Below are 23681 nucleotides of genomic sequence, written 5' to 3' on the forward strand. Positions count from 1 at the left end.
TCTGCCATTGTAGCCAGAATCACTAGCAGCTTCTGTAATGAATTGAAGGCTAAGGGGACAAGATTTGATAGTAACCCGACAAAAATGGAAAACGGTCACCACTCCAAGGAAGTAGGGCTTAAATAAGCACTTTGTTTGGGTTGTATTGTAGGTGGTAGGTAGCAATGGGTAATGATAGGACTCTGTTTTGTCCGACACCTGTCAATGTACCTGGAGACTTAGAAGCCGTGAGTTAAAGCAATGCAGTTAATTTTTAGGGAGAGCGATACAGTTGGAAGATCTTCAGAGTCCAGAGAAAGTTGAAAGTGGGGCGTTGATGACAATCATGGGTGCGTTACACCATCTCCCTCTCTTTCCTGGAGTACGTGTTTTCACATCCTTTCAATACGAACGCCCTTACCTGTCAGTGCCCACAGGCCGGTGACTAGAGAGCTAGATCTCAAGGGGGAGGAGGGGGAGCCAGGGAGCCTGAGCACTGCGTGCTGGGCAACATACTCAGACAACCTTCCAGTTTCTGCTGTGGAAACATCACAGTATTCATGTGCCCTTATATTTGCGAATGGTGTGTTTGTATTCTAAAACAGTATTCCAGTACCTTCATGGTTAGACCAACATGGAGAATCTCATTCCCGGCCAGTGTTTCTCCCCCAGCATGGATCAGCAATCTTCCCATGAGCATATTTTCATTATATAATCACCCCTTTATTTCAGTATTTCCTCTTTTAGAAAGGTCAATTTGGTTTTTTTGGCGTGAGGGGTGGTAGGGTGGGGGTGGGGGGAAGTATCTGTACCTGGTGCAACATGTAAGTTGTGTAAGATGGGTTATTTTAAAAAGGAAGTCTTTTCACACCTGCCCCTAGCCTTGAAATTCTCTTCCCCAAAGACAGTCCAGTGGTAACACTTTCTTGTTTATTTTTGCAAAGATGTGTTAGATAAAAATGCTTATATATTCTTCTTTTTCCTTACCCCCCTTTTTGAGGGGGAGCATAGACTCCGTTCTGTACCTTGCTTTTTTTACCCAATAATATATGTTGGAATGCTTCCATATATATCAGTATATAGAGAATTGCCTTTTTTTTTTTTAAGATTTTTATTTAGAGAGAGCATGTGCGCATGAGCGGGGGGGTGGTGGGGATGGGAGGTGGAGGGTCAGAGGGCGAGGGAGAGAGAGACTGTCAAGCAGACTCTGTGCTGAGCAAGGAGCCGGACGTGGGGCTCAATCTCATGATGCTGCGATCATGACCTGAGCTGAAATCAAGAGTTGGGTGCTTAACGGACTGAGCCACCCAGGTACCCCCTTCTTCTTCTTCTTCTTCTTCTTCTTTTTTTTTTTAAAGATTTTATTTATTTATTCGACAGAGAGAGACAGCCAGCGAGAGAGGGAACACAAGCAGGGGGAGTGGGAGAGGAAGAAGCAGGCTCATAGCGGAGGAGCCTGATGTGGGGCTCGATCCCACAACGCTGGGATCACGCCCTGAGCCGAAGGCAGACGCTTAACTGCTGTGCCACCCAGGCGCCCCTCTTCTTCTTCTTTTTTAAGTCGAGGTAAAAGTCATAGTGCCTGGGTGGCTCCGTTGGTTAAGTGTCTGCCTTTGGCTCAGGTCATGATCCCGGGGTCCTGGGATCGAGCCCCACATAGGGATCCCTGCTCAGCAGGGAGCCTATTTCTCCCTCTCCCTCTGCTGCTCCCCCTGCTTGTGCTCTCTCTCTGGCTCTTTCTCTCTCTTAAATAAATAAAATCTTTTTTTTTTTTGAAGATTTTATTTATTTATTTGACAGAGATAGAGACAGCCAGCGAGAGAGGGAACACAAGCAGGGGGAGTGGGAGAGGAAGAAGCAGGCTCATAGCAGAAGAGCCTGATGTGGGGCTCGATCCCGTAACGCCGGGATCACGCTCTGAGCCGAAGGCAGACGCTTAACCGCTGTGCCACCCAGGTGCCCCAATAAATAAATAAAATCTTAAATAAATTGAGGTAAAAGTTGCTATGTATAATTCAGTGGCTTTAGTATATTCCCAGTGCTGTGTAACCATGGTCACTATCATAGAATTCCATAACGTTTTCATCATGCCAGAAAGAATCCAATACTCACTCAGCCATCACTCTCCTTTCCCCAACCCTAGCCCTGGCAACCACTAATCTGCTTTCCATTTCAATGAATTTGCCAATTCTGGGCATTTTCTAAAAATGCTGTCCTACAATAAGTGGCCCTTTTTGTCTGGCTGCTTTTGCTTGGCATAATGTTTTCAAGGTTCACTCATGTTGTAGCATGTATCACTACTTCACTCCTTTTTATGGCTGAATAATATTCCATTGTATGGATGCACCACATTTATCCATCAGTTGATGGACACTTGGGTTGTTCCCACTTTTTGGCTATTATGAATAATGCTGCTATGTGCAAATTTTTATGTGAACATGTTTTCAGTGCTCTTGGATATATACATGAGAGTAGAAACGCTAGGTCTTATGGAATTTTATGTTTAAATATTAAGGAACTGCTAAACTGTTTCCCACAGTGGCTACACCATTTTACCCTCCCACTAGCAGTGTATGAGGGTTCCAGTTTCTCCACATCCTAGCCAATGCTAATTTTTTTTCCTTTTCTTTTCCTTTTCCTTTTCTTTCTTCCTTCCTTTCTTCCTTCCGTCCTCCCTCCCATCCATCCATCCATCCATCCATCCTTCCATCCATCCTTCCATCCTTCTTTAGAGCTACTGGTATAGATGTCCTAATGGGTATGAGGTATTATCTTGTGGTTTTGATTTGTATTTCCCTAATGACTAAAGATGTTGAGGATCTTTTCATGTGCTTATTGGTCATTTTTGTATCTTCCTTAGAGAAATGTCTACCAGTTGGGTTGTTTGTCTTTTTCTTTTGAGTTATAAGAGCTTTTAAAATATATTTTGGGTACTAGACCCTTATTAAGTATATGATTTCCAAATATCTTCTTCCAATCTATAGGTTGTCTTTTCACTCTCCTATAGTGTCCTTTGATGCACAAATTTTTAAAATTTTAATAGTCATTTATCTTTTTTTTTTTTTTTAATTTCGTTGTTGGTGCTTTTGGTGTCATATTTAAGAAACCACTGCCTAATCCAAAGTAATGAAAAATTTACCCCTATGTTTCCTCAAGAGTTTTACAGTTTTTGCTCTTACATATAGGTCCTTCATTCCTTTTGAATTAATTTTTTGCATACGTTGTGAGATAGGGGTCCAAATGTATCCTTTTGCAAGTGGTTATCTAGTTGTTCCAGTGCCATTTGTTGAAAGGACTATTTGTTGAAAACCCCTATTGATTGGACTTGGCATCTTGTCAAAATCATTTGACCATAAATTTATTGCTGTATTTCTGGACTCTCAGTTGTATTCTGTTGATCTAGAATGTCTCTCTCTCTCTTTTTTTTTAAAGATTGTATTTATTTATTCGACAGAGATAGAGACAGCCAGTGAGAGAGGGAACACAAGCAGGGGGAGTGGGAGAGGAAGAAGCAGGCTCCCATTGGAGAAGCCTGATGTGGGCTCGATCCCATAACGCCGGGATCACGCCCTGAGCCGAAGGCAGACGCTTAACCGCTGTGCCACCCAGGCGCCCCTAGAATGTCTCTTTTAATGCCATTTCCACACTATATTGATAACTATTGCTTCTTAGTAAGTTGAAATAGGAGAGTCTTCTAACTTTGTTCCTTTTCAACATTGTTTTGACTATTCAGTGTTCCTTGCAATTCGGTATGAATTTTAGGATGAGCTTGTCCATTTCTATAAAAAGGCACTTGGGGTTTTAATAGGGATTGCTTTGGGTCTGTAGATCAATTTGGGGATTGTTGCCATCTTAATGTTATTGAATATTACAGTCCATGAACAGGGATATATATTTATTTAGGTCTCTTATAATTTTCTGTAACAATGTATTATACTTTTCAGTGTATAAGTCTTGTACTTTGGTTAAATTTATTGGCAAGTATTTTGTTCTTTTTGATAAGGTAAAATGGAATTATCTCCGTAACTTTATTTTTAGATTGTTCATTGCTAGCGTATAGACATACAATGGATTTTAGTATGCTGATCTTGTGTTCTGCAATTTGGCAAAACTCATTTATTAGCTTTCATAGTTTTTGTATGGATTCTTTAGGGTTTTCTGTAGATAAGATTATGTCACTTGTATGTGTGTGTTTTCATTTCCAGTGTGGATGCTTTTTATCTGGCAAGAGCAGACATTCTAATCTTAGTCCTGTTATTAGGGGGAACCATTCAGTCTTTCACCACTAAGTATGATGTTAGCTGTGGGTTTTTCACAGATGCCCTTTATCCTGTTGAGGGAGTTCCCTTCTGTTCCTAGTTTGTTGAGTGGTTTTTCTTTTTTGGTTATCATGAACCAATATTGGAATTTGTCAAATGCTTTTTCTGCATTAATTCAAATGATATTGCAGTTTTAAAAATTCTCTTAATATATTACATTAAATGAACTTTTTTTATTTGTTGAGCCACCCTTGCATTTCTGGGATATAAAACCCACTTGGTCCTGGTATAGAATCCTTTTAATATGCTGTTGTTTCAATTTGCTGGTATTTCATTGAGGATTATTTGCATTTATATTCCTAAGAGATATTGATCTGTATATCTTTGTCTGACTGATGTAAGGGTGATATAGGCCTCACAGAATGAGTTAGGAAGTAGTCCCTCCTCTTCTATTTTTGAAAGAATTTATGAAGGCTTGGGTTAACTTTTATGGAACTTCCCAGGGAGGCCATCTGGTCCTGGGACTTTTCTTTTTGGGATGTGTTTTGATTCCAGAATCTTTACATGTTCTAGGTTTATTCAGATTTGCTGCTGCTTTTCTAGTCCTTTTCGGTGGTTTCCGTGTTTTTAAGATTCTGCATTTCATCTAGGTTACCTAATTTGCTGGTGTACAGTGGTTCATAGCATTCTCTTATCCTTTCATTTCTGAAGATCAGTAGGAATGACCGCACTTTAATTTCTTATTTTAGTGATATGAACAGTCTTTTCCGTTGGTCAGTCTGGCTAAATGTTTGTAGCTTTTTTGATCTCTTCAAAGAACCAACTTTTGGTTTTGAGGATTTTGTTTGTTTTCTACTTCACTTATCTCTACTCTGATCTTTATTGTTTCATTCTGCCTGCTTTGGGTTTAGTTTGCTCTTCTTTTTCTAGTCCCTTTAGATGGACAGTTAGGTTATTAATTTGAGATCCTCCTCTTTCAATGTAGGCATTTACAGCTATCAGTTTCCCTCTTTGCACTGCTTTTGCTGCATCTCATATGTTTTGATACGTGGTATTTTTATTTTCACTTATCTCAAAGTATTTTTTGTAATTTTTTCTTGACCCACTAAGGTTTTTTTTTGTTTGTTTTTAAGAGAGCATGTGTGAGTGTGGGATGGGGGAGGGACAGAGAGAGAGAGAGAGAGAATCTCAAGCCCCCCCATTTGGGGCTCGATCTCATGATCCCAGGATCCTGATCTGAGCCAAAATTGGATTCTTAACCGAATGAACCGCCAGGCACCCCATTGACCCACTTGTTTTTAAAAGTACGTTGTTTAACTTCAACATATTTGTGAATTCTGGATTTCCTTCTGTTATTGATTTCCAATTTCATTCCACTGTGGTTGGAAGAGATACTTTGAATTATTGCAGTCTCTTAAAACTTGTTAAGACTTTTTTATGGCCTAATGTATGGTTAAATACTGGAGAACGTTTCACATGTACTTGGGAAGAATGTGTTTTCTGCTGTTGTGAATGTACTGTGTCTGTTAGGTCTAGTTGGTTTATAGTGTTAAGTCTTCTGTTTCCTTGTTAATCTTCTGGCTAATTGTTCTATCCATTCTTGAAAGTGGGGTCATGATGTCTCCAACTATTATTGTGGAACTTTCTATTTCTCCCTTCAATTCTGTCAGTTTTTCCTTTATATATTTGGGGCTCCATTGTTAGGTGCATATATATTTATAATTGTTATATCTTCCTCATGAATTGACTCTTTTATCATTATATAAGGTCTGTCTTTGTCCCTTGTAACAATTTTTGTCTTAAAGTCTATTTTGTCTAATGTTAATTTAGCCACTCCAGCTGTTGTCTTTGGTTACTGTTAGTGTGGAGTATCTTTTTCTGTCTGTTCGTTTTCAACTATTTATGTATTTGAATCTAAAACGAATCTTTTGTAGACAGCATTTAATTGGATCACGTTTTGTTATCCATTTTGTTCCTCTCTACCCTTTAATTGAAGAGTTTAACATATAAATTTATGTTTTTGTTGATAAAGACTTCTACCAGTATCCCTGGAGCTTTTAAATTTGTGTTACATAAGCATTTATACTAACGAGTCTCTAACCAGATGCAGCTTAGGCGCTATTCTTGGGTCCATAGTGAAGAAAAGAAAATGCTAATTATTACCACTAGCAGAAAAAAAAAGGAGTTCTGCCATTTCAGTATTTGTTTTCAATATGTCTTCTGTCCCTTATTTTGGTTACTATATTCCTCCATTATTGCCTTATTTATGTTAAATCACCTGGCCCTCTTTGATGGACATGCAGGGTGTCTGTAGTCTTGTACTTTTACACGTGATGCTGCAGTGAATATCCTTGATTGTGTGTCATTTTACACATCTGTAAGCCCATCTGTGGATAAATGTCTACATGGAAATTCAGCTGCTGCTGGAATGATGCTGACAGAAATAGGGAAACAGGCAAGAAGCCCCCTTTTTCTTCCTCATCTCTCGCCCTCTCTCTAGAACTTACCATTGGCAGATGTGAACAGGGAGCCAGCCAGCTTGGGGTCTGGAAGCCCTAGCCCCAGTATCACAGGGTAGAGCTTAGCAGAGTGGGGAAGAGGAGAGAAGATGGGTAAATAATTGCATATAAGAAATCATCATATTCTCTTAATATCTTATTTCCAAAAGTACAGACTGATTTCAACTTTTTAAAATTAAGTGAAATTAACTTCTTAATATCAATTAGGAGAAATTAATTTCTTCCATCACAAATTTGTTAATCTTGTAGATTCTGAATTCCATCCATGGTTCTTACTAACTCTCTCTTGACAAGCTGTGCATATTACTTTAGGCTTTCAGTTGTGTCTTTAGTGACTGAGTTGAAAAAATGGCTCTGCGAAGTGATGTGCATCTAATGGACAATGCTGCTGTGTCCTTTTCAAATCTTGGATGAGCAGGAATGTTGTCCGGTTCTGCATTAGTTTATTGGGCAGCGTATTTCACGTCTTAGCCGTATCTTACCTTCCTTTTCCACCTGGTTCCTATTGTTCTGCCATGATCAAATAACATGCCTAAAAGGAGGTGACTTATTGCACGTTTCGGCATCTATAGAACAGTAGAAATGTCTCTTGGAAGTGGAAAAAAAGTTTCATCTGGTGGGCATAGTCTCGAGTGACCATATTTTTTGTTTCTGCTTGGAACAGTTCTGTTTTAAATAATTCCGTTGTCCTGGCATAATCAATAATAGTATCCTTCTTTTTTTTTTTTTTTTGGTCTAAAATGTTCCCTGGTTTGGATGATATGGTCACTGGATATGAAACTTCTGACTGATGTTTAAGCCATCTTCTTGGGTATAGTTCTAACAAATTCTAAAACGTAACCTCTGGGATGTTAGCTGTGTCACCATGTGGGTAAGTCATACAGAGAGAGGCTAAAGTCTGGGGTTGAGGTAAACAGAAGGGCCCGTGACTGAGGCATATGTAGCTATGTAGGCATAAAACATAAGGACCTTCATTCGACGTATGTTGTCACATGATGTGCACGCGTACTTCCAGACGTGCACATCTCTAAAAAGATATGTTTCTCTTTTGGGTGTTGTTATACTTTATTAAAGGAATGATTCTTTTCAAGATGAGAGATTCTATCAATCTTTTAAAAATTGAAAGGCTTGGGTGCAAGGGCGTATCAGGGGATGCCTGGTACGGACCGGTTGTCGAGACTAGCACAGCAACAACGGCCAAGTGTGTTTTAAGCTGCTACCAGTGTGTGAGTTTCACTGCCGTTTGATTAGCTCTGTTCTGTTAGTGCCTTTCACATACTTTAAAGGGATAGTCTTAAAACTTTTGAGTTTGGAGATGTCTGTTATGAATGATTTTTTTTTTTTTTTAAAGAAGACTGACTTTTGAAAGTGTTCTCAGGCAAATTCGATTAACGACCTCACTTTTCCTCCTTGTCACACTTTTGGTATATTTGTCACATGTTTTCTGGGACAGGTGTAGGTAAGTGCAAATAAGTTTGCTGTTGAGGGGGACAATCAAATGTCTCACTACCCCGGTGTTGTTACTAATGCTCAAAAGAGCGAGTGAGATTTCGTTAAGGGTAACCTCTTTTCTCTGGGAATACTATTTGGTGCCACTTTGGAATAGGCTTTGGGAAGGCTGGGACCAGCTTAATATTGCTTGCTTCCTATAACTGTATGCTGTTTGGCACAGGCAGCCCTGCAAATGGAACAGAAAGATCATTTCCGGTGGGGACTGTTGGAGGTCGTGTGTACCAAGATTTCTCTGTATCCGAGAATAGTCGTTTTCCTGTTGTTGCGTTAGGTGCAAGGGATTTCCAGGAACTCTTAGTGAGTGTGGGTTATAAGGAATCAACCAAGCCCCATTAGAAAGATCTCAATGTAGGTTTTATATTTTTAAAAGCGAGGGGTACCTGGCTGGCTCAGTCAGTAGAGCATGTGACTCTAGATTTCGGGGGTTGTCAGTTTGAGCCCCATGTTGGGTGGAGAGATTACTTAAAAATAAAATCTTAAAAAAAAAATAAAGGTGAGGCTTTAGTTTTCTGAAAAGAATGCGTTCTTTGAGGTGTTCCCACTGGTGAGGGCTCCTCATGGTGGCAGAGGAATTAATGGGTCAGGTGGTGAGGGTGGGTCTCAATTCTCTTCCTACAGATGGCACGGGAGAGCTCCTTCTGTGTTTGATCCGCAGGTGGTGTGGGCAGCGAGTTGCCTTTTTTGAGTCTTACTTCTTTTGGTGACGCAGGAATGTACCTTTCCCCAAAACTTCGCATGGAATCTACAGTTCATTAGTTCTATTTGGTTAATGATTATAAGTATGTGGATTTCTTCCTAGCATTTTCCACTAATGCTTATCCAGTATACGAAAAACACAGGGGGAATATTTCATCTTCCCTGCAGCAATGAGCAGGTAACTCAAAAAATGCAAAGAGCTTCTTAGCTTTGATTTAGCCCATAAATCACTTAAGGAAAACCAATAGAAGGAAGACAAGAGCTGCAGAAGGCAATGGGATTCTTGGAATGAGAGCTGGCCACCTGTCTGATTTGCCTGCAGTTATTGCCCTCACTGCTTCCTATAGTGGCGGCCAGAGTTTAGGCTTTTTCTTCGTGGTTCATGTGACCTCGTGTTGCCCGTATTTACCAAATATTTTAAATAGTTTTCCAGAAAATTTCCTTGTTCATTTCCACAGTGTGCACATTCAGACCATAAAAGGACCTATTGAGACACATGTTAAAATCCCACAAATGATAGTGTCTCTTAACGATAGGTTTTTAGGTTTTGATTTACGGGGATTTTGAGTGGTTTAATGATAGGCTAAGTTTTTCTAGATCTTTGATATTTCCTGATTTGCTCCCTCGGGATAGTCTGTCTTCATAGACTTCAACACCCTGATTCCCTTCACCTCAGTAGTCATTAATGGAGCAACTGCTTTTTGTGATAACTTTTCTCTGTACGGTGGAGGATGCCGAAGAAAAGAAGGGAATTTATCAGATGTAGTCTCTGCTTTCTAGAATCTTAACATTGAGAAGAGAAGAATTGGGAGGAAAACTAGCAGATTGCAATACATGCCCTTTGGGAGGCAAACAGAATCCCAGGAATATGGGGACAGGCAGAGTCCGTCATTCCATCTAGCGGGCTTGAGGAAGGTCTGTGGAGGATGTGGTGTTTGAGCTTGCCATTGCATTACTGGGTGGAAATAGGCAGATGGGTGATGGGTTTGAAGGGGATTTTAAATAATGGAAATCGCTTGAGTGAAGACTTAGGAGGGGAACGGCATATGGCATTTGTTGGAGGAGGAAGGGGAATGATACGGGCTTCTGGGTACTGGGATCATAGTCTTAGTGGGAGAAGCTGTAGTAGAAGATGAAGTATTTATGGGAGCCCATCTGTGTGGTAAATATCCTCTTGCCATTTACATATCAATTTTGATACCAACATCATAATAATGACAATGTAATTAATATATGATCACAATTTAAAAATCTGTTCTGAGACAAAAATCAAGAAGCAGTATGTATGGTGGTTGAGAACAGAGATTTTGAAGCTGGATGGCCTGGGTTCAAATCCTGGATAGCTGTGTGACCTTGGGCAAGTTACTCAGTCTCTCTGATGCCTCACTTTCCTTGCATATGATGTGGGGATGATAATAGTACTTACACATTTATTGTGATGATGAAATGGCTAATAGGTAAAGTATTTACAACAGTGCCTGGCATATAGTAACATGGTATACGAGGATTAGTAATTATTATTATTAGTAATGATAGTATTAGTTTTTGCAATTTGATTTTTTTCCCCCTGAGAAAGATTGGATTATAGAATCCAGTCTTTATATACTCAGTGTAATTTTGCATGAGTGAAATTGTAGCATCCCAGGCCTATAAATACATGAAGAATCTCATAGCAGAATTTTCATTGGAATAAAAAATTTTTTCAGAGAACTTTTGTGCTTTGCATTATAGCTGTCTGGCTTTATTGACTGCTTCTGGGGACTTAGCTGACCTGGGAAGGTTTGTTGGTTGTGTACTTGTGTGTGTGTGTGTGTGTGTGTGTGTGTGTGTGAGTGAGATGGAATAGTATAGGAAAGAATGAGGTCTTGTATATCAGTAAAATGTTTTGGTTACAAGCAACAGAAATGGACTTCGGCTAACGTAAGCATAAGAGAATTTATGGAAGGTTGTTGGGAACTTGTGGAATGGCTAGAAGGCTGGGCACCAAACTTGAGAGAAAAGACAAAAACTAAGGTAGCTTGGGTGGCCAGGGGGCACATCAGTCGTCTCCTAGGCTAATGGCCCGGTCTGGGTGTTTGTCCTGTCGCTGTCACCGAGCCTTAGAACATCTGCCTTCCAGCCATTCCTGGTCTTTTCGTGTAAGTGCCCTGTTGGAATAGCAAAAAGATTGGAGGTGGTTTAAATGCCTGGCTGTAGGGATCAGAATACCTTGTGGAACAGCCGTGTAACGGAATGACTTGTGGCCCTTAAACATTTTATAGAGGGATGTTTAATGACACGGAAACTGTTCACACATTTTATTAAATGAAAAAGGCAGGTAGCAAAACTGTATGGGTTGGATCATTATACTTAAAAATTGGATGGAGGAGCTACTATTATTCCTGCTGGACAGACAGGCATAGAACTACTGTTGCCCCTGGTCACTCCGCCAGGAAGTAGAAGGGGCAGGACATGAAGCCGCGAGTGAGGCTCTGGAACCGGGCCCTCAGCCGCTTCACGGCTCGCTCTCTGACATACCCAGAAAGGCTCCATAGGAGAACAGTAGAGGAGATTATATGAGGTGCTAAGATTATGGGCGCTTCGGTTCCTTACTGATTTCTCTGTTGAGCATATGTTACTTCTATAGTGAGCAAACCGATGAAGTTACTATAAAAATGGAAAGGTTTGGAATACTTCTCTTCCAGTTGAAAAGTTGCGTCTAGAGGTATCCACTGCAAATTTCTTTCTTTCTTTTTTTTTTTTTTTTGATGTAATAAGAAATCCTGATAATCCCCTCCATTAAGAGATGAATATCCTCGGAACTTGTACGTGGCATGCAGTGTATATTTACCATTAACTGGACAAGCGATTGCCATCATCAAAACCAGAAAACGTTACTGGGATTTGAAACCCCGTGGTTGCTGCATTTTCAGGATTACATCAAAGCATTGATAAAATAGTTTGTGTTTTAAATGGAAGATTTAAATCTGTGAAGCTTTTTAAGATTTGTGTTTGTCACGTCTTGGCCTGAGTTTCTCGTTTGTAGTCTAGTTATGAAAAGATTCTGGTTTCCATATGTATATTTAAAATACTCTGAGTCATGGATCCAAATGAGTAATAGACATTATATCTGTATTAGATTTCTGCTTTGTCATACGTCCGCATGAGGCCAGTGCATTTCTTTTGGTACTTGCAGTGGCAAACACATTGAATGGGCAAAATGGCATTCATTTTAAATATTCTTCCTGCTGTTTTTTAAAATTAATTTTCAGAAATGATTGTATTGGAATGAAAATGTATGTTTGATCTCACAGGACGCTTAGGGAAAGTGGCCACGTGTGTACGCGCACGGGCGGGTGTGTATATGGTGCTGTGAGTGGCGTATGCACATTGATTGTGAGACGCGCCATTATGGGCGCCCCTAGGCGAGACAAAATGCTGTGAATTAAACAATGACAGAGCTTTCTTTTTTTTTTAATTTAATTTTTTTTATTTTTTATTTTTTTAAAGATTTTTTAATTTATTTATTCGACAGAGATAGAGACAGCCAGCGAGAGAGGGAACACAAGCAGGGGGAGTGGGGGAGGAAGAAGCAGGCTCATAGCGGAGGAGCCTGATGTGGGGCTCGATCCCAGAACGCCGGGATCACGCCCTGAGCCGAAGGCAGACGCTCAACCGCTGTGCCACCCAGGCGCTGCTTTAATTTTATTTTTAAAGTAGGCTCAACATGGAGCCCAACACAGGGCTTGAACTCACAACCCTGAGATCAAGACCTGAATGGAAATCAAGAGTTGGACGCTTAACCAACTGAGCCACCCAGGCGCCCTGCCAGAGTTTTCTTACTATCTGTCATTTTTATTTATACTCTTGCAAGGGTAACTTACTTAAGTATAGCTTTTTATTATGTAGTATTCTTGGGCATTATAATTAAAAAGTATAAGCAAAACAGATGAAAGAAATCCAAAAATATCTTCACATTGTGTCCATCTCTCATGAATCAGCTGTTTGACATGGAATCAAAAATATGTATGTATTTCCATATACCGTGTCATAAATAATGTTGACAGAGCACCTTTTTTAGAAGAGTGGGCCATTCTTAGCTCTGTAAGTTTTTAAAAACCACTGTATTGAGATACAATTTACATATCATGCAATTCACCCACTTAAGTGTAAAATTCAGTGGTTTTTGATATATTACATTATTAATTTTTAAAAAATTATAAAATACATATATAACAATTTACCATTTTAACCGTTTTTAAGTATACAGTTCAGTGGCATTAATTCCATTCGTAATACTGTTATAACTGTCACCACTATGTTATCTCTAAAACTTTTTTAAAATCACCCCAAACAGATGTTCTGTAACCATTAAGTAATAACTACTCATTTCCCCCTTCCCCAACCTCCTGGTAGCCTCTCATCTACTTTTTGAATGAATTTGCCTGGTTTAGATATTTCATAAAAGTGGAATCATACAGTATCTTTTTGTGTCTGGCATCTTTCGACTTAGCATAGTGTTTTCAAGGTTCGTTCATGTTGTGGTGTGTGTCAGTTTCTTTCTACGTTATGACGTTCTATGCTGTGACTTCATTGCACGGATATACTATAATCTGTTTATCTGACACCTGGGCTCTTTCTACCTTCTGGCTGTTGTGAATAATGCTACGATGAACGTGGATGCACAAATATGTACTTGAGCCCCCACTTTCAGTTCCTTCGGGTGTATACGTAGGAGTGGAATTGCTGGGTCATATGATCATTCTGTGTTTACCTTTTGTTGTCTAAGTTTTAATGCTGGTACTTTTGATCTCCACACACGTACAGGCAATGACAACTAAATCCCACCTGTCACTGGCTGGTTGTAAGATGCATCTTGATTTCAGAGTGGTTAAGATGCAGGACTTAGAATGATGAAATACTGTATTTTGATATTTCATAAAGCTGGATACCTTTAAGGAAGTGGTCGGTCAACATGTCTCTATTAGAAGATTTTCATCTGAATATATTCTTAAAAATCATTTGTTAAAAATACAAGTTCTCTGTTATAAAGGAATACATCTTGTTTGTACAACGTTTGGGGCAAAACCCAAGAAAATAGGAAGGAAAAAAATAACCTGCCTACACTCTCTTTCAGAAATACTGCTATTAATCTTTTACACTGATTTTATTTCTCAGTTACTTTTCCAGACATACATGTTTTAGTTTAATTCTTCACCTTTAGGATCCCTGACAAAAGTCATATATATTCAATTTTGAAGTTATGTAACATTTGCTGTAGAAAGTGAAAGCTGTCTGCTTGTTGTTCCCCTCCCCCATGCTCTTGCCCCTTTAACCCATAAGGTAACTTGGTATATGAGTTAGAAATGGGAGCCTACAGATTTTGTTCTATGCCTGTATCAACATTTATTACTATCATTTTATTGTCATTGTATTCCATTGTCATGGGGTCATACTAACATTTTCTAATTTGTTTTCCAAATTAGAAACAGATCTACTGTATACATAAGGAGCACTAACAATGTCATTTTATCCTTAATTAAAATTTTTATTCTTAAAAATTGAATACCTGCATATGGTAACAAATAAAATACTAAAATGGTACAGAAGAGATTCGGTTGAAAAATTGACAGTACCTTTTCTGGCCTTTCTTCACGCCCCTGAGTTTCTATCTTTAGTTCCTTCGGTAACTCCAGATAATACAAATACGCTTCTCAGTGTTTACTTAATTTTGCAGAACAGTGTGACTCTGCTGTGAGAACTTCCAGGTTTGCCTAGATTCTGTTAGAAGGTAGCTGGCATCTGTGGTTCTGATTTTCCATTACTGCCCCCTACCCACTTTTGTTTATATGGGTCACATCTGCTGGTCCAGCAACACATAGTCTCCTCCATTACTGAATTTCCGCCAGATCTGTTTTTCCCTATACCTTGGTTTCTTTCACCAGTGAGTCCAGGAATTTACCCACCCCACCCCCTGCCACCATCTAGGGTGCCTTTGTTGTAATATTGATATGACTGTAGTAGGTAAATTCTCCCTCAAAACTCCTAAGAGACAGATGTATGGGATGTTAGTACTATGTACAAAGAGTAGAAAAATATTGAGATGATTCTGTTAAAATGTTAGTGCGATTTTAGAATAAGATCTAAAAATGTCAAGCTCCTGTTTATAGAAAATCATATTCTGCCTGTATTTTGTGCAGAGTGTAGATTTAAATGGAATCAAAATTCATAATCCTAATATGCTCCTAAAGGAGCTAACTTAGGATTCTATCTTTTTATTTCAAATACACACCAGAAGATATGTACTTTTATTCCCCTCCACCCTCCCCAGTATCATATTAAAATAGTCCTTAAGCTTGTCTAGACATGGGAATGCAAACTAAGAAAAACGAAGTTACTGTATATTTTTGTATATATTATTTTCCCCCTTTAATGTGAGATTAAAACGTTTGGATCTTTAGATGTGGAATTCCCACTTGTATTACAAAAATTGATGGCACATCATACAATAAATAAATCTATTGTATTTCAGTTTGAGATTTAATTGTGCATGTCTCCTGTAGTGTATTCATTTGTATGTTTATTTATTTTTTATGCAATTTTTTTTTTAAGATTTTATTTATTCATTTGACAGAGATAGAGACAGCCAGCGAGAGAGGGAACACAAGCAGGGGGAGTGGGAGAGGAAGAAGCAGGCTCCCAGCGGAGGAGCCTGATGTGGGGCTCGATCCCATAACGCCGGGATCACGCCCTGAGCCGAAGGCAGACGCTTAACCGCTGTGCCACCCAGGTGCCCCTCATTTGTATGTTTAAACCTCTACTCAAATATGAGCCAGGAACACAGTATCTCAGCTTTTAAATTCGTGGAAACAGCATGTTAGCATTGCTGGAACATGCTTACCACGACTTCCCTCCCCACCCCCACCGCCAGTTTCTTTAAGGACATAATAATAGCATTGCTCCTTATCAAGAATCAGGTTCATAGGGGCGCCTGGCTGGCTCAGTCAGTTTAGGCAGCTGACTCTTGATTTCGGCTCAGATCATGATCTTAGGGTCCAGGGATCAAGGCCCACGTTGGGCTCCATGCTTAGTGGGGAGTCTGCTTGAGGATTCTTTCTCTCTCCCTGTGCCCCTCCCCCTGCTCAGGCTCATGCTCTGCTCTCAAATAAGTAAATAAATCTTAAAAAAAAAAAAAAAAGAATCGTGTTCATAGGTATCTTTTCAGAAGATTGAACTGAGTTCTAAAATGAAAATAAATGGCTGGAAAACTTGCACATGGTTAAAAATTGGATACCTCTTCGTCTAATTATTTTTTAAAAAGTCTAAAAAGTCACTTTACTAAGTGAAGAGTTCTTTTGCCTGCCAGATTTATCTCTGGACTTGGTTTCCTGAATTTGGGTTTAAGATTCGATGAGTGTTATGATGTGTCTCTCTTTGACTCTGAATATTCTTGTTGCTTTAGGAGTCTATCTACATTTCTTCTCTGCTCCACATCCTGTGGTCTTCCTTGTCCACAAGCTCAGTCTCAGTTTGATCATTGATACAATGTGTCTCATAGTAACTTATCAACTGTTACTGGGAGCTAATAATTGTCATTCTAACAAAGATACAAACCTCATTCAAATAAATGTGCTTCTTTTCACGCATCACCTGGGAAGGCTGGATATATATTTCTATAATGTTTGGCTCAGAACTTGCAACTGCATTTTTTTTTAAAGATTTTATTTATGTGACAGAGAGACAGCCAGCGAGAGAGGGAACACAGCAGGGGAGTGGGAGAGGAAGAAGCAGGCTCCCAGCGGAGGAGCCTGATGTGGGACTCGATCCCACAACGCCAGGATCACGCCCTGAGCCGAAGGCAGACGCTTAACGACTGAGCCACCCAGGCGCCCCAGCAACTGCATTTTTAAATGGAGGTGCTTGTTGCTCTCTTCCTTTCTTACTAGATAAAGTACAACATCTTTCCAGCGCTAAATTCATAGATATTCTGCCATCTGGCCTGTTGTTAACGTCAGTGTTTTTAAGTGAACATTTGAGTATGTTAACCTTAAAAATAAAAGTCATTTGTTTTACCCTCAAAAATAGTTTTGTTTGGTAATAACAGAATTGCAGTGCAGGGCAAGCAAGCGATGATAAAACCACAGGCAAGTCCAACAAAGGACAAGAATGTTATTTTATGGAGAAGGATGAGGAAGTTGAGAAGGGGGTGTTTTGGACAAAAGTCCAATGGAGAAAAGCAAGAGTTCAGAGTGATGGTGGTTTCTCATTGGCTGAGTTGCCGGGATTATTCATTTCTTGTAGGGGATGCAATGTACCTTTCAGTATCAGGGCGTATAATTGAGGATTCTTTCCTGTTAAGGATTCTTCTGTTCGGAGTCCGTAATTGACATTGAGTGGTATGTCTCCACCTTCCAGCCTCCCCTCCTGGCATCCTGAGTCTGCTTTGGCTGGGTTTCCCTTTATTAATTTTCACAAGTATTTATAAGCTTCAGTTATTACTAATGATCCTAGACCAGTTGTTTAAAATACAAGGCAGAGACTCTCAGTTTCAAGCATTGTTTCCTTCAGTCCCTCGGAAACCATTCTGGTTTAATTGTTACAGCTCTCGTTTTCACCATGTGCTTTTCCCCCTTTAGTGTGAGTTAGCCCACATCCTTGAATAGCTCTAGACTTCATAAAAACAGAGTCTGTGGATCACAGTGAAGAGATTAACCTGACAGTTTTAAGATCAAATCCATCTTATTGTATATATTTAGGAAGAGTATAACACCTTGGCATTAAATAAGGATTAAAATCTTCATGGAATGTTATCTCTATGCTATTCAACCCACCTTTGTGACAATGTTTTGGTTCAGTATTTTTCTAAATAATTTTTAAGCTGATTGAGTACACGGGTTATTTTTTGCCTCTATTAACAGGTGCCAGTCAAATTGATAAACAACAGGGAGGTATAGTCTCAAGAATAAATACGTGTGTAACAGCTTTATTAAGATCTAATTCATACACCATAAAATTAACTCTTTAAAAGTATACAGTTCAGTGGCTTTCAGTATATTCAGTGTTGTGCAGCCATCACCACTATCTTCTTTTATTTTTTTATTTTATTTTTTATTTTATTTTATTTTTTTTTTAAGATTTTATTTATTTATTCGACAGAGATAGGAACAGCCAGCGAGAGAGGGAACACAAGCAGGGGGAGTGGGAGAGGAAGAAGCAGGCTCATAGTGGAGGAGCCTGATGTGGGGCTCGATCCCATAACGCCGGGATCACGCCCTGAGCCGAAGGCAGACGCTTAACCGCTGTGCCACCCAGGCGCCCCTACTGTCTTCTTTTAGAACAACTTTTTCTTAAGTTTTTATTTTAATCTCCCAGTGCTCGTCATGACAGGCGCATTCCTTAATCCCCACCCCTTATGTCACCTGTCTCACCACCCCCCCACCTCTGATAACCATCAGTTCTTTATAGTAAAGAGTCTGTTTCTTGGTTTGTCTTTTTTTCCCGACTTTGCTCGTTTGTTTCTCAGATTCCACATATGAGTGAAATCACACGGTATTTGTCTTTCTCTGACTAATTTACTTCACACAGCATTATACTCTCCAGGTCCTTCCATGTTGTTGCAAATGGCGGGGAAAAATACGGAACATTTCACAAGTGTGCGTGTCCTCCTTGTGCAGGGCCCATGCTAATCTTGTCTGTATCATTCCCATTTTATTTATTTATTTTTAGAGGGAGTTCAGGTACGTGGTGAGGGAGAGGGAGAGAGAGAATCTTAAGCAGGCTCCACGCCCAGCACGAGCCCCACTTGGGGCTTGATCTCACGACCCTGAGATCATGAGCTGAGCCAAAATCAAGACTTGGATGCTTGACTGATTGAGCCACCCAGGTGCCCCAGTATCATTCCGATTTTAGTGTATGTGTTGCTGAAGTGAGCTCAAACATTTTCATTACTCTAAAAAGAAACCCTGTACCCATTAGCAGTCGTTTCCCGAACCCCCATCCCGAGCCCCTGTCATCACTAATTTATATTCTGTCTATATGGACATCATCTATTCTGGAGATTTCATAACAATGGAATCGTACAATATGTGGGTTTTTCTTTCACTTAGCATAATATTTTCAATATTTCATCTGTGTTGTAGTATGTATTAGCACTCCATTCCTTTTCATCGCTGAATAATATTCCATCGTATGGGTCTACCATATTTTGTTCATTCATCAGTTGATGGACATTCGAATTGTTTCACTTTGGGGCTGTTGTAAATAATGCCGATGATAAAAATTCATGTACCAGTTTTTATGTAGACCTGTGTTTTCAGGTCTCTTGGGAATATACCTAAGTGGGGAATTGCTGGGTCCTATGCTACTCTGTGTTCAACATTTTGATAAACTGCCAAACTGTTTTCTGAAGTGGCTGAACATTTTACAGTCCTACCAGAAAAGCCTAAGTGTTCTGGTTTCTCCACATCCTCACCAGTACTTGATATTGTCATACTTATTTTAATCATCCTAATGGGTGAGAAGTAGTATCCAACTGTGGTTTTGATCTGAGTTTCTCTGATGACTAATGATGTCGAGGATCTTTTCACGTATTTCCCATTTGTATGTTTTCTTTTGAGAAAAATCTCTTCAAATCCTTTGCCCATTTTTAAATTGATTGCCTTTTTATTACTGATTTTTAGGAGTTTTAAAAACATTTTTATTGAAGTATACAATGTTACGTTAGTTTCCGGTGTACAATAATCCAGCAATTCTGTACATTACTCATTGCTCACCATGATAATTGTAGTTACCATCTGTCACCAAACAGCATTATTAGAATATTATTGACCCGATCCCCTCTCTCCTGTGCTTTTCATCTCTGTGACTTATTTATTTTATAACTTGAAGTTCATACCGCTTAATCCCCTTTATCTTTTTAAAAAAAATTCTCTTTATCTATAAATAGATATAAAGATATCTATGTCTTGTATCCCTGTACAGAAAAGGGATTGTAGGACTTTTTAAAAAAATATATTCTTTATACAAGTCCCTTATCAGATATTTTCCAATAGTTTTGAAGTATTCTATGGATTGTCTTTTTACTTGATAGTGTCCTCTGAAACACAAAACTTCTAAATTTTGATCAAGTACAATTTATATATTCTTTTTTGTCACTTATGCTTTCGGCATCATATGTAGGTAACTGTTACCAAACCCAAGATCATAAAGACTCAACGCTTATATATTCTTTCCGTAAGAGTTCTATAATTTTAACTCTTGCGTTAACTTTGCAAGGTCTGTTTTGAATTAATTATTATGTACGGTTTGAGGTAAGGCTGCAAGTTTGTTCTTTTGCCTGTGGATATTTGGTTGTCCCAGCACCATTTGTTGAAAAGACTATTCTCTCATTAACTTATTGTGCACTCCTTGTTCCCAACCAGGTGACATAAATGTAAGGGCTTATTTGTGGACTTCCAATTCTCTTTCATTTACCTATGTATGTCCAGCCTTACGCCAGTCCCACATCATCTTGATTACCATAGCTTGGTTGTGAGTTTTGAAATTGGTAAGTGTGAATCTCCATCTTTATTCTTTTTCTCTCAAGATTGTTTTGGCTTCTGAGTCCATTGAATTTCCATACAAATTTTAGGATCAGCTTGTCAATTTAGGCAAAAAAACTACCACCGCCACCAACAAAAAAAAACCCCAAAACCCCAACTCCCAAAAAACCCCCAAAACCCAGCTAGAATTTTGAAAGGGAATGCATTGGGTAGATGCCATCTTATTTTAAGTAGTCTACCAAGTCTTGACTATTCATCGCATTCAACTTCTGGAACAGGTCTCAGGTATTGGGAGTATTCATTGAACATTTATATCTTGGTGGGTAAGTCAGTGCACATCCGAAACTAGGTTATTTGGAGAAACACTGAACTGGCACGATCTATATATTGAAGCCCTTGCTTGGTTTCATTATTAAAAATGTATATGTGGCATCCTGTGGTCAGCGTATTGGCTTTGCAGGTTTTTTCAAAACTCTTTCCACCAGTGTTTTGAGATCAGTGAAAACGTGAGAACATGAAGACAAAGCGAATCTGTGAGAACCCGGGTTCTTCAGGATCTTAGCTGTGTTTTAGAATGGTGTGAAAGGTGTTGGTAGTTTTAGCAGAGGGTAAATGGTGTTGTGGCAACCCCGCCCCCCCATCACCTCCCCTCCCCGGCCCCAAATCTTGAGGAAGGAGTTGTCTTAGAAAGCAGGAAAGCACTTTGTAAGAAATTTAGGTGTTTTTCTGTCAGGTCAGTCCAGCATTATTCTCTTGCTATACGTAAGGCACTGAGCTTGCTGCCTCGGGGCGGAAATCAGGCGAAGCCCTCCTTGGACTATTTCAACAGCCTCCAGATCAGTCTTCTTGCCTCTTCCCGTTCCTTCTCATTTTCTACTCCAGTGCCAGAGTTTATAGCTTCCTAAAAAAGCCAACCTGATCCTGTTTGACTTCTCGTTGCCTACAGGGTAAAGTCCAAATTCCTGAGCAACTGCAGGTGAGACTTTTCTAGTCTGGCCCTAGCTCTTTCTCTTCCTGCTAAACCAGACATCCCTTAGAAGCACACCCCTGGCCCTGAATGCATGTGCCTCTCCAGCATGTCCTCTCCAGCATGTCCTTGTCCACGTCCCTCGTCCACGCAGAGTGACGTCCCCCAGTGCCTCCTGCCTGGCAGGGGCTAGTCCCTCTTTCTCATCTTCCTATGGCAGGGTCTGCACAACCTTATTTGTATTCTGCATGTCCTTGTCTTTGCTGCTGCTAAAGGTCTCCCATGGCGCAGGGCCCGGCCAAAGCAGTTCTTAAATGTTACTCTAAGTGAATGAGGTAGAGTACCTGCTCAAAGGACCCCATAATTCAATGCGCTGGGAAGACATGCAAAGGGCTGAAAATCCCTAATACGTGGCTGGATGGAAAACCATGTATTATGCGGCTAAACTCTGCAGTTTCTCTGGACCGGGTATGGTACAAATATAAATCTGTCCAGTTTTACTCAGCCACAGAGCTTAGTGTTCCGTGCACTTTCTAGGCTCACTGTGTTGTTTTCTGGGGCTGTCCCTTGTCCAGTAAAGCTCCCGGCAGAGCATCTGTGTGACGAGGGGGCTGATGTGTGGTAACACAGGACAGAAATAGACATCAATTAGTGGTGAAAACAAGAAAGTGGACTCTTCTGTATTATAGGCCGGGTCATGTCCTATCAGATTTTTAGGAACTGTTCCCTCTATGTTGTGAGACCACCCGGCACACCGTGTTTGCTTATTATCTAGTTTTGGCGCGCGTGTTTATAAACAGGGGTCCGTCTAATGCAGCTGCTTTTTGTAATGACCATAAGATGTTCATTTGGGACTAATAGAGTATAGTTTCCCCGTCCCCACCTCAGTTTCTGTACCTTACCAAAAATAACATAATTATCTGTTACAGTTCAGACTTGAAGATCAGCTTGAACTCCTGAATAGAAGGGGAAGAGGGTACATTTCTTTTCTTTATTCTTGTAGTAAATTTAGCTTTATTGTATAATGACTTTATAAAATTTCACTGGTTGGAAACTTTTTTGTGTTTTGATTTATGTCTGTTTTAGACAGAGGCGTCTGAGGATGGTAACGATGAAAAGTGTCCCGGGGGCTAACTCAGGTTTTGTCCAAAGAGACCTTTACTTCATCTTGGTTCTTAAAAGGTACTTTTTGCTGGGTAGAGAGTTCTAGGTTCGCAGTTATTTTCTCGAAGATGATCTGTTGTTTTCTGACTTCCCCCATTGCTTTTGAAAAGTCCATTGTCAGTACTCGGAAATGAGTAATCGTTCCTTTTTTGTGGCCACGTGTAAGATTTTTCTTTTTGTCTTTCGTTTCCTGCAGTGTCACCGTTATATACCCCCATGTGTGTTCCTTTTATTTATTCTGCTTGGGCTTTCTGAATTTATGGGTTGATGTTTCTCATCACTTCTCGAAAATTTCCCAGCCAGGATCTCTCTCTCATTGTTGCCCCATCCTCTCTTACTCTCCTTAACATGGAGTTTCTCTCTGTAACTGTTTATTTTGCTCTTTTTCCAATTTCTTAAGGTATAAAGTTGGATTTTTCATGTGCGTCTTTTCTAATAAAAATTTGTATATGTGGCATTTTATGGATAACTATCGTGACCTCTGGTTATTTATTTTAAAAGGTGCAAATTTGTTTTTTGTGTATTTAATCACAAGAAACTAGCTAATGGACATGTGTTTTTTCAGATTCCCGTGCCAGTTTTTCCTATTTTATTCTTTTTTATTTAGTCTGATTGGAAACAGCCTATCACATAGCTTGAGTTGAAAATTTTAAGCCAGATTGGTTAAGACACTCTTTGGACATTGAGGCACAGAACAGAAGATACTTTAAACCTTCTGTTACAGTTTTTCTTAGTGGCTTAGGTTTGTTAGTGATTTTTGACAAATTGTAGAAGTGCTGCTTAAATTAGAGTTAGTGGGTATCGATTTCTTAATCTTAATGTGTTTACCTAGTCGTGGGTCCTGTGCCCACTTTTACAGTATGGGGTATCAAGTCCCAGAAAGTGACTAAATTTCAGTTTCCAAATATGACCCCACTGTGTCCTTTACATTAGAAAAATAGAGAAAAAAATTTCTAAATTTCCTTCTAAGTACTGCTTTAGCTGAATTCCACCGATTTTGATATGTTAATTTAAAATTTTTCTTTCAGTTCTAAATGTTCTTTAATCTCCCTTAAGATGTTCCCTT

At 39.5% G+C, this 23681-nt stretch overlaps 1 protein-coding gene and 1 non-coding gene across 11 annotated transcripts in view; one reads left to right on the forward strand and one right to left on the reverse strand.

Annotated features, from left to right (window-relative positions):
• SMURF1 (SMAD specific E3 ubiquitin protein ligase 1) overlaps window positions 1-23681 on the forward strand; it is a 110989-nt gene that overhangs the window by 21137 nt on the left and 66171 nt on the right. For 2 of the 10 annotated variants that reach the window (XM_048224698.2, XM_048224700.2), the window contains exon 1: window positions 1-23681. This exon is cut by the window's right edge and continues 22150 nt beyond it. The exons of the other annotated variants lie outside the window; for them this stretch is intronic. The gene's annotated coding sequence lies outside the window, so the exon portion shown is untranslated. 10 annotated transcript variants of the gene reach the window in all.
• Window positions 18574-18678, reverse strand: LOC113268028 (U6 spliceosomal RNA). Its single transcript, XR_003321004.1, has one exon. It is a non-coding gene; the product is annotated as a U6 spliceosomal RNA (small nuclear RNA).

Source organism: Ursus arctos, unplaced genomic scaffold, assembly GCF_023065955.2.
Source record: "Ursus arctos isolate Adak ecotype North America unplaced genomic scaffold, UrsArc2.0 scaffold_2, whole genome shotgun sequence".
NCBI classification, from domain to species: domain Eukaryota; kingdom Metazoa; phylum Chordata; class Mammalia; order Carnivora; family Ursidae; genus Ursus; species Ursus arctos.